Here is an 11,704-nt window from a genome sequence, read left to right as displayed (position 1 = left end):
ACTACTTACCTCTGTTTCCAGCTTCTTGTCTTCCCACCTCAGCAGTAGATAACCCCGCTCTCCCTGACTGTAGGGTCTCCTCTCCCTACCTCTGAAACTGAAAAGAGAATATTATCGTGAGGGACTCCAGTCTACAGTGGTGGTGGCAGCTAGCAGTGGGGATCAGCTCCTTTCTCTGTACAGTGGAGCCCAAACAGGAAATTCTTCTTTATTAGCTGAGAAACCAAACTGATTGGAACAGCTATGGGAGGCCCCACCTCAGGCTTTAAACTATTCACCTGCACACACACAAAAAAGAAGGCAGCAACTGAGGGAACTCCCAGTTGCACCAGGAAGCAAAAAAATAAAATAAAAATCAGACACTGTGCATGGGGACAAGCTACCAGGTTTAAGAAGCTGGAAGCCACTTGTCTCTTTACTGTGCTGTTTGCATCAGGGACATCTAAAGTAGGAAGCTTAATTTAATTCACTATGTAATGCTCCTCCCAACCACGTAATGCTCCTTCTACCCATCTACTCTGTACTTCTACTCTGTACTTCTTCCCACCCAACTCCTCTGCCTTTTGTGACAGCTGCTTGCTACATGCTTCTCCTCACTGGAAAAAAATTTGGGGGAGGGGAATTATTGGCAGCAGCCCTGCAGTCAGTATTTGTCCTCAATTCCTTCCTTCTGCTGGAAGAAGTTGGAGCTGTGGTAAATTTTGGGCTGAATTCCTACATTGACTGTTGATGGGAGCCTGACTGGCCAGATCTGTCTCGTCTCCCTGCTCCATCCACTTTGCACAAAAAGGGACATCAAGATGAGTCCAGTGTGGAAGCTTACTTTTTCAGGACTTTCCTTAGAAAAGCAACATGCGCTCACAATTAGCTTTTTCTTTTTAAATCCCCTTTCTGAGTTAAGGTTAAGGGTGTGGAGTTTGATCGTACTTTCAACAAGTGTTGCACTCCTCAGGTGTGATAACATCAAGAATCAGTTCATCTGATCCTCCTTGTTCTTCTGTTGCCACACAAACTTACCCGCACAACTCATAAAGATACTGAGCAAAACGCAACAGCAGCAGCAACAACAAAATGCAATGACCTGGTATCACATCAGACTTATGCATGATCTCAAAGGAGGGCGTTTCCTTTCTTTGTCAACTTTGTTCTGTATATCAAATGACAAATGCCCCACTGAATTGTATAATGTTTGAGAAAACAGCCTATTGCAAATAGGACTCTAATCATTAACTCTGTATCATAATAACCACTGAGTTCACTAAAACTTTTGACAGCAAGTTATCAGGTAGGATGTAGAAAATTTCACAGCGGCAAACCTGCTGAAGGCTTTCCCCTACTTCAGGGGTGCTATGGCCAGAACAGTTGTGTCCCATGTTTAGATATGTTCTCCTGTCCCGAACAGAGTAAGTCAAGCTGATGTGATGGTTCTCTGTCATGTCCTGAAATGGGCTTGAGCTATGGATTTCAGAGCCTGTTGTTTCCCATTCCCTCTCATTCTCACTGCCACATATTTGCATTTTCACAGACCTGCATTTTGCATATCAGCTTATCAAAGAAGCCAATTATGAGCACAATTTGGCTTGCGTAACAACTTGTGTTACAGCTTTGTCCCCTTTTGTATGCAAGGACAACACCTGTCTGTGTGCAGTCCAGTGTTCCAGACACCTGAATACTAGACTGCCAGTAAATGTGTCGTCACAGAAACTACACGAAGTGCAGTTGCCAAGGGCTGAAATGGGGATGGAATAATCACATCTAGAAATGACCAGCTACAGCCACTGAACCTCCCTGTGTTTTAGATTCAGGGTAAATATCACTCAGGACCCAAGCCTTCTCTTGGCAGTTCACCAAACACCTAACAGCCTGCTGGATTGGCCCATTTTTAAGTAGATTTGCTATCTCTGTATCTTATACTTAGGCCATATTTTATACCATCTTCATTGGTGTGCCTCTTAGTAAATCACAAGATATGGCCCTATATGTACCACAGGAAAAGCTGCCTGAGACTCAAAATATGTTGTACGTAGAAGTAAATAAATGTCTAATTGAGTTTATTCCAGATGCACAGATCCACAGTTTAGGGCTGAAAGGGACCTTGTGAAATTATCAGCTGCAACCCCCCTGCTCTGGGCAGGAAAGACTGCTGGGGTCAAATCACCCCAGCAAGGTGTGCGTCCCATCTCCTTTTGAAGATCTCCAGCGTAGGTGCCTGCACCACCCATGCTGGGAGTCTATTCCAGAGTCTGGTCACACAAACTGTGAAGAAGTTTTTCCTTATATCCAGTCTGAAACCTTTTTCTAGGAGTTTATTACCGTTGCTCCTGGTTTTTCCCTGGGGCGCTTTGGTGAGTAGTTGTTTGCTTAGCCCCTGATGCTCTCCCCGATATACTTGTAAGCTGTCACCAAATCCCCCCAAAGTCTTCTCTTTTTTAGGCTGAACAGTCCCATATCTGTCAGCCTTTCCTCGTATGCCTTGCTCTTCAGGCCTCTAATATTACGAGTGGCTGTTATCTGGACTCTCTAAAGCTTCTCCACTTCCTTCTTGAAGTGTGGCTCCCATAACCGGACGCAGTACTCCAGATGCAGCCTCACCAATGCCGAGTAGAGTGAGAGAATAACTTCCTTAGTTTTGCTTGAGATGCATCAGTTGATGCATGCCAGCGTATTGTTTGCTCTTCTAACTGTAGCATCACGCTGGTGGCTCATATTCATTTTATGGTCAGTTATGACCTCCAGGTCCCTTTTGGACATGGTGCTAGCGTAGCACCACTGAGCCTGTAAATTTGTTGCAGATTTTTCCTCCCCAGATGGAGCACTATACACTTGTCAGTGTTGAACAGCATCTGGTTCTGGTCCGCCCATTTAACTAACCTGTCTAGGTCCACCTGGATCATCAGCCTACCCTGAAGCATGGCTGCACTTCCCCACAGCTTAGTGTCATCAGCAAACTTTACTAGTGTGCTTTTCACCCCCACATCTCTATCATTGATGAAGATGTTGAAAAGCACCGGTCCAAGTACCGAACCCTGGGAGATCCCACTAGCTATCCCACCAGGTCAACACAGATTCGTCTATTAGTAGTCTTTGGGTCCAAGCCCGCAGTCAGTTTCCCACCCATCTGACCATTGAATTGTTGAGCCCATAGTTCCCTAATTTTATCTTAAGAGTCTCATGGGACACCAAGTCAAAGGCCTTTCTAAAGTCCAAGTAAATGATGTTGACCTCATCTCCTTTATCCAGGTGGTGAGTAACCTGGTTGTAGAAGGAGATGAGGTTAGTCAGACATGACCTACCCATGACAAAACCATGCTAACTGTCATTCAGAATTTTGCCTTCTACTAGCTTATTGCATATGGACTCCTTGAGAAACTGTTTGAGAATTTTTCCTAGGATTGAGGTCAGGCTGATCAGCTTATAGTTCCCTGCGTCCTCTCTTCTCCCCTTCTTGAAGATGGGCACAACACTGGCTTTCTTCCAGTCTTCTGGGACCTCTCCTGAGTGCCTCACCATAAAACTGTTTATAAAAATTGGAATGGCACAAACTGGATTAAGTTAGAATAACTGTGATAAGGTCCAGAAGGCCTGTGGTAAAGCCACAGGCTTGCATAACAGCAGGTTGAAGGAGTCTAAAAAATGGCAGAAAGAGTTTTGTGTGCAGAAGTGTCAGGTTGTGAACTGATTAGTTAGCATCAATGGAATGAGGCTGCCACCCCTTGGTGGACATTGTTTATCGGAGGCACTGAATGGGCAGACTCAAAGAAGCAATTTTCACGATGGCTGCCATCACCCGCATCATCTCCCTGGCTCCACCATGACACCATTGGGCCTCCATCATAATAATCTTGAAAGTCATCGTCCCCAGACCAGGTGGGAGAAAGAAAGTCAGCTCGCATTGCCACCTACCCCAGTTTTGACTAAAACCTAAACAGACATTGGACTCCGGTTCTTCCCATCTTCTTCTCCCTTCTATCTCATTTCTCTTCCCCACCAAACTTCTTCTCTTTTCTGTCTTCCACCTTTTGTCTATCATGGCACCAAGTTTCACAATACCATCGCGAGCTTCTAACAAAAAACACAAATAAAAGCAATGTCATACCAGGATCAGTGTAGAGGGACCCAGGCCAAGCGGCCACACGGGGGTGAGGCCCAGGTGCTGTATGCTCAATGAGTGTCTACTTCCCTTGTTTTTGTATCTTGCCTGCCATAACTTGGTATAACTAAAGAAGATGTCAGGAGGTAGTACCTGATAATCTAGGGTTCATTGAGACGGTGTTTGTCACCATGTCCAAGAGTCTTCTGTGGAGCTCCACCTCCCTACACCTCACCCCTTTCCACACAAATGTTCTGTCAGTGATCAGAGTAGACGCCTGGTCTCACTAGGCAGCTGGCTTTGATTGTTAGGCAGAAGGGTCAGTTGTGAAAGGAAGTGTTGTCCTGCAGGCTTGCCTCTTTTCTTCTGGACAGGCTGCGAGTCCACTGCTTGTGGAGCATGCCAGCAGTTGATGCCCCGGTAAGTGTGGGGCTTGGTTGGGTCTCTACTACAGTTTGGCTGAGTAAAAGTTTGTCAGATCTTGATCAGGTACTTGATCAGACCACATGCTGGGCCTGTGGCTCTCCAAAAGAGAGGTTGCAACGGAAAAAAAACAGCACCAGAAATAGAAACAGCAAGTTCTATTTTTGCTGTTCTTTCCTCTCTGCTTTTATATGACTCTCATTTTGTCTTAAAAGACTGCAGACTCTAACTGTAAAAATGGCAACATGAATAGCTCCAAACTATCTAAATTCAATTTTCTGTTTGGCTGGTGTAATTTTTAATTTCATTTGAAAGATTGTGTAAGTATTTCTCCATAAAAGGTTTCATACAACTAAGGGAGCAGGAATAACATTTGTAACAATGAAAGCCTTACTTAATACTTCTATATTTTGAGTAGTTTAACTAATTTGCCTTATTTTCCTGTGACTTAAGCACAGTGGGTTTAATGACAGTGTGGAAGTATCTCACCATGCCATAAAATCAAAGATGCAGTTCCTCTGTCTGGATCTGATAGTCCCCTTTGTGTGTTCCTGCCACGCCTTGGATGTAAAGAAAAGAACCAAAGGAAGATATAATCTTGGGAGGTAGATCTGATGCTAAATCCTGCAATTTAGCAGGCTGTCTCCTCTTCACAGGGTCCAACCATCCCCTTACCTTGTCCTTACCACTCCAAATGTTTCAGTGCAAATCAATTGCACATTTCCTATCTCATTAGCTCTTCCTTACAGGGATCATATATAAATACACTGCCTTACTTTATGTCCAGGCAACAGGTCCTCTGCCATGGGGCTTCCTATCAACTTCTCTGCCCCACAAGTCCCAAATATAAAGTCACACAATCCCATCCCCTGCCCCCCAGCCAGGGGAAGGAATATCATGGGCCAGAGCCCAGCGTCTCTGAACTCACTCCCTCAGTCACCATCTTTTTCTTTTTCCAGGTACTTGGAATAAAGACCCCGCACTCACCGGACTCGAGCACCGTCAGCTTTGGTGTGGTTATTCCTCTTCATCCCTGCTCTCAGGTAAGTCTGTCTAAGACCGAATGCTCTACTGGTCTCCAGTTGGTCAAGCAAAACACCGCATCTCTGTGCGATTCCACGAGCCCTTATTCATGCTGCTCTCCTCACTGGGGAAACTAATCGTTCGATAGTCCCAGGTTTTAACTTTCAGCAGGGTGAGCTGGGCATCTGGGTATAGCTCCCCATTTGCTGCCCCGCCATCTCCTCCAGCTGGTCATTTTAATTGTCATCCAGGGACTCCTGCCCAGCTTTTCCTCCATCCAGTCTCGCCACCATGGCAAGTTTCTCTTTCCGCACTGTTCTTTTGGCTTTTTGTGACAGGGTGTATTTATTGCCCTGTCACAGGCAGTCATTACCATGAGAGTCAGCCAGGAATTACAGACACAAGAGCTCAGATGAACTGGTTAAAGTTCATAACAGTGATCAAGGGACTTATTAAAATTTGATCCCTTGCTGGGCCCAAGACACCCTCTTATCAATGTGACAGGATCAGTTTGTCCTCCTCTCATCCCTCACCCACCAAATCATATCACTATCACAAAAAAAATATTCTACATCAGGGAGCTGTCATCTCTCTATCTGACATATGTGTTGTAAAGGGTTATTAAAGTCCAACAGACGGCATCAAGTCACACTGCATGCTGTAGAACATAATGTGGTTCTGTTCTGCTCTCCTATGTAGAAAGACGCGAATGAGCTCCATAGCTTGGGATAGGGACTGTAGCCAGGCTAGATTTAAGCATCATCAATACCAGAGAGGCATAGCTTGGAAAAAATATGTCCTGGGCAGACTTCTGTCATCCTTCCCCCTCCTTCTTCCCGCTACTAGGTAATCTCGTGGAGTACAAGGCATTCTGGGACTCAAAACTCTCTTGATTCGCAGTGGAGTTTGCTGCTGCCAAGGGAAAACCTTCACCCTATTTTTTTTTTTTTTTTTTTGGCCACTGAAGCCTATGTCCAAAGGACAAGAAAAATGCTAAATTGGCAGCAAAGAATGGGAGTCAGTTCACCACCCCCTCAAGTGGCAAACTCCACTGCTGCTCTATAAAACTACCGTTCCCAGAATGCCTTGCACTGTATGACAAGGTTCCTTGGGTGAATTTGATATCTTTTATTAGACCAACCCAAATGGTTGGAGAATAGTTATTAAGCAAGCTTTTGGGTTCAAAAACCCTTCGTCAGGCTAAGGAAGCTGCAGCAGTTGGTGTGTGCTCTTCCTGGATGGAATGAAAAGTAAAGAAGCCAGCGGCTGGGCTGGGGAGTCAGTTGCCAGGCAGATTATAATGTATCAAAAATCCAATGTCTATGTTTAGTCCATGATCTCTAGTATCCAGCAGGTTGATGAAATGGAGCTCATAGGCTCGTCTCTGGGAAGTGTTGTGTAAATTTCCCTTGAGGATCAGGACTGAGAGATTGGAGAGAGAGTGGCCCTCCTGTGAGAAATGTGCCCCCACCGGTAATTGGGTATTTCAGTCTTTGATGGATTTCCGGTGTGCATTCATTCTGGTGCGCAGTTGTTGTCTGGTCTCTCCTACATATCTTCCATCAGGGCATTTGGTGCATTGGATGAGGTATACTACATTCCTGGAGGTGCAGCTGTAAGATCCTGGGATGCTGATGGCTCTGTTGTGGGGTGTAGTAATAGTGGGGGTGGTGGAGATGTGTTGGCAGGTTTTGCATTTCTTATCCTGGCACGGTCTGGATCCTTTTGGTGTGTTCTGGGCTTGAGGAAGTTTGCTTCTGGTGATGAGGTTGGCGAGGTTCGGTGCTTGTCTGAAGGCTAGGATGGGTGGCTCTGGGAAGATCTTTTTAAGAATAGGGTCTTTTTCTAATATGGGTTGCAATTTTTTGAGGATTTTCCGTACAGGTTCAAGGGATGGGTGATAGGTCATAACCAGCGGTGTGCGATTTGTGGGTGTTTTTCTTCTGTACTGCAGCAGTTCTTCACGTGGTATCCAGGTGGCTCTTTCAAACGTGCGATCTACCTCTCTGGAGGAGTGTCCTTGCTGGGTGAAAGCCTTTTTAAGATTGGTGAGGTGGCAATCCCGGGTGTGCCCTTCAGTACAGATGCGGTGGTATCTGAGGGCTTGGCTGTATATCACTGCTTTTTTGGTGTGTTTCGGGTGATTGCATGCTGATTATCAATTGGCAACGTGCATGGATTTTAACAGCAGCATTTTGGAGTTCATTTCCACAGTTTTTGTACCAACTTAACCAGATTGATGATGAGGAAAAACATGACAGATCGGTACAACTACCTCATACATGTCTTTATACTAATGTACTTGTTTCAATACCAGTAAAATATAGAATCAGAAAATTAGAGTTCAGAGGGATTTCAGGAGATCATCTAATCCAGCCCCTGCTCAAAGCAGGACCAGTGCCAACTAGATCATTCTAGCAAAGGCTTTGTCAAGCCAGGCATTAAAAGCACCTCCAAGGATGGAGATTCCACCACCTGTCTTGGTAACCTGTTCCAGTGCTTCACCATCCTCTTAGTGAGAAAGTTTTTCCTAATATCCAACTTAAAAGCTCCCTTGCTGCAGCTTGAGACCATTGCTCCTTGTTCTGTCATCTTCCATCACTGAGAACAGTCCAGCTCCATCCTCTTTGGAACCACCCTTCAGGTAATTAAAGACTGCTATCAAATCCCCACTCAATCTTCTCTTCTCCAGACTAAATCAGTCCAGGTCCCCAGCCCCTAAACCATTTTTGTTGCCCTCTGCTCGACTCTCTCCCACTTGTCCACATCCTTTCTATAGTGGGGGCCCCAAAACTGGGCATAATACTCCAGATGTGGCCTCACCAGTGCTGGACAGAGGGGAATAATTACTTCCCGCCATCTGCTGGCAACGCTTTTACTAATGCAATCCGTGTGCTGTTCTCAAGAAGGCTCACAAGGGCACACCGCTGACTCATATCTAGTTGTCTACTGTAACCCCAAGTCCTTTTCTGCAGAGCTGCTGCTTAGCCAGGTGGTCACAAGCTTGTAGTGGCACATAAGACTGTTCCATCCTAAGTGCAGGTCTTTGCACTTGTCCTTGTTGAATATCTCATGAAATTTCTTTTGGCCTAATCCTCCAATTTCTCAAGGTCTCTCTGAATCCTAGCCCTACCCTCTAGTGCAGGGATTGTAAACCAGGGGTACGTGTACACCCGGGGGTACTTGGGAAGGCCCCATGGGGTATGCAGCAGTGGAAGGGAGCAGGGCCGCCAACACTTTGCACCACTGCACATTGCTTTTGTTTTCAGTTCACTTCTAGTTTTGCCACCGCGTGCTGATGGCAGTTTTACTTTTGCTGCCACAGGTGTGTGGGGGACCCCTCCCCCGTTGTAGACTGGCCGCTGGGGATCCCCCTCCCCTACTTGTCAACTGGCTGCCAGGGGGTACAATGACCGGCTGGGGAGCTTGTTCTTGGAGTAATTTGTTCCATTTCTTCTTTTTATGTAGGATGAATGCTGTAGAAAGTTTTTCGTAGTCTCTTTGTATCCACTGTATATTGTCAGGGAACATGCATGGATTTCTATCTTTTAAGTTGTTGTAGTGTATGGCGATATCCTTCCTGAGTTGGTCTCTTTTGGAGTAGAGTAGGTGAAGTAGATGATTTCTAATTTTCTCTGAAGTTCTTCTGCATAGCTGTGAAGCATATTTGGAGTTGTGTGTAGTAGTCAGGGGATTGTAGATGTTCAGTCCTCGGGGAATGATGTTGTGTTTCTTGCAAAGGCTTAGAAAATATATGTCGCTATTGAGTTTGGCTTTTTTCTTTTTCATGTTGTACAGTTTCCATTTCAGACGGCTGAATTCGAACCCTTGCACTGTATGAGGCACATTGCCTGTGCCTGGATTGTACATTGTCTTTGCCTTGCTTGCTTTTCCCTAGAGCTGGAAAGTGCAGGCAGAGCGAGGCAAGGCAGCAGATAGGCAGCAAGGAAGTAGGCTGCAGCAAGTAGTCCTGGCATGAGGCACCTTCTACCCCATCCTTCTAGCACCCCTCCACTTAGGTGGCACCTGGGGCATGGGCCTTGCGAACTCACCCCATCTTACACTACTGCAGTATTGTGTTTCAGTGAAGGTGTTTTCCTCTTGTGGCACATGAAAGGGAGTTACCCTAAAGTGTACCGCAGTCGTCACTGAAACACCATATGGCCACAAAAACATGTACAGGTGTAAAATCCAGGGAGAAAGCAATCTGCTGACAGGCAAGGTTCCTGCTAAGCTGCACATGTGCATGGCCTCGCACAATAAAATATCTTGCCGTGCAGTAACTTTTTACTGCTGTGCACCCGCCCGGAGAGGAGCTGGGCTGCGGCTTCCTGGAAACCCAAAGCGTGGCGGAGGCACTGGGGCCAGTGTGGGACACTTACTGGTGGTAAGTTACTGCTCAGCTGCGCTCCACTCCTCACTATGCCGACATCCCCTTGGGGAGGGAGAGCGGTGTGGGGCAGGTAGCAGCTCCTCCCCGAGGCAAAGCGGGAGCAGGGACAGAGGCTGGGGCTGAGCTAGGCACTGCGTGGGCTCCGCCAGCTCTGGGGAACTGCTCCGCTCCCCAGCCCCTTCAGGCGAGCTTCGCCTCGACCCCGATGCCATATGCCCAGCGGCAGGACGCACATGGTGCCACGCCATTTTCAAAGGCTACAGTGAGGCACAGGGGTGGGGAGCAGGCAAAGTGCAGCTCCCAGCCGCCCTTGCTTTACTTCAAAAAGTGATCTTCACCTTAAAAAGGTTGGAGACCACTGTCCTATGATTTCCATAAAGGCTTTACATTCAGTCTAGTAGAGGATGGATTAGGGGTTTATCCAAAGGGCACAGAAAAGTGACTATTCTGTCCTTGAGATCGGGTAGATTTGCACCTTATGAACTAACCAAAGTAGACATATCTATATCTATGGAGATACATAAATACATACTTTGGTTAATTTATAAGGTGCAAATCTACCTTACCTTCTACTTGACTTCAGGCTAACTAGATCCCTCTGTTCTCTCTTTCCCAGCAGCCATGGGATACAAAGTGGGAATTAGAGCAAACCTGAAGCTTTCCTAACCAGTACAGGGAAATGGACTCCCACACAGTCCAAGAAAACATACAAGACAAAAGGCAGCTCGAAGATGCCTTTGTCTTGTCTGTCCTACAAGCACAGACATGGAAGAAAGGAAAATTGTGCTTACTATTGGTTTGCTGGATATATTAAAAGACTTCTTCAGGATGAACCAGTTAGTTTTAGGGAGCAGCAATTAAAATGTTATTGGATTTTAATATATATTACAAATACAGGTTTCCCTCACTTTATACGGGTTCTGTATGTGTGAATTTGCTGTTATACAATGACCCTTCCTATACCAAAAATGTGGTATATGCGAGGTGTGGTGGAAGTCTGGAGTCAGTTGCTTTGTGCAGTGCATTGTGGGAGTGATGCCATAGGTGGAGGAAGAAAAAATTATCTGACTGAGGGGCTGAGCCATGTGGTGGTGCCTGGGCCCGGCTGCAATGCTCCTGCAGCCCGGCACCCTGGGAGCTGTGAGCCATGAAGCCATCCAGCAGCAGTGCCCACAGCCACTGCTCAGGGCAGCTGGTGCCTGTACTTCTGGAGCTGCAGTTGCCCCAGGAACAGCGCAACACAATGTTTGTAAGTAGTAGAAATAGGTCTAGGGGCCAGTACAGTTGAGGTCTTGGAACGTATCCCTAGTTGTTACATTGTAAAGTGGGTTCCTTTTATGCGAATTCAAGTTATGCACCAGTTTCCAGGAACGCATGTACAGCATAAAGTCAGGGAAGTGTGTGTGTGTGTGTGTGTGTGTGTGTGTCCCTTATCTTTGTAATATGGAGCTAGCCATCACACAAAGATTAAAGAATGAATCTGCCCAAGACTCCTTTCAGGTTGAGGAATATTAACATCTCCATGACTAAAGCAACTCAGAAACAGCATTTTACCAGTATTTCAGTGATGACCAAGGTAGATCTTAGTGTAAATAGGCAACAAGGAGAAAACCCCATCCCTGAAACATCATACCGGTACCCTGTAATCAGCCTGGCTGAACTCACTGTCTCAAGCTTTTCGACACCAGGCGACGACCTGGTGAGGGGTCTGCGGGTACTCAACCACCTGGGCGACAGTGATCATAGCCTGCTGGAATTTACTATCCAGCGCAGGG

This window comes from Alligator sinensis, unplaced genomic scaffold (genome assembly GCF_000455745.1).
Source record: "Alligator sinensis unplaced genomic scaffold, ASM45574v1 scaffold5_1, whole genome shotgun sequence".
NCBI classification, from domain to species: domain Eukaryota; kingdom Metazoa; phylum Chordata; order Crocodylia; family Alligatoridae; genus Alligator; species Alligator sinensis.
Note: the sequence above shows the minus strand (reverse complement) of the source record.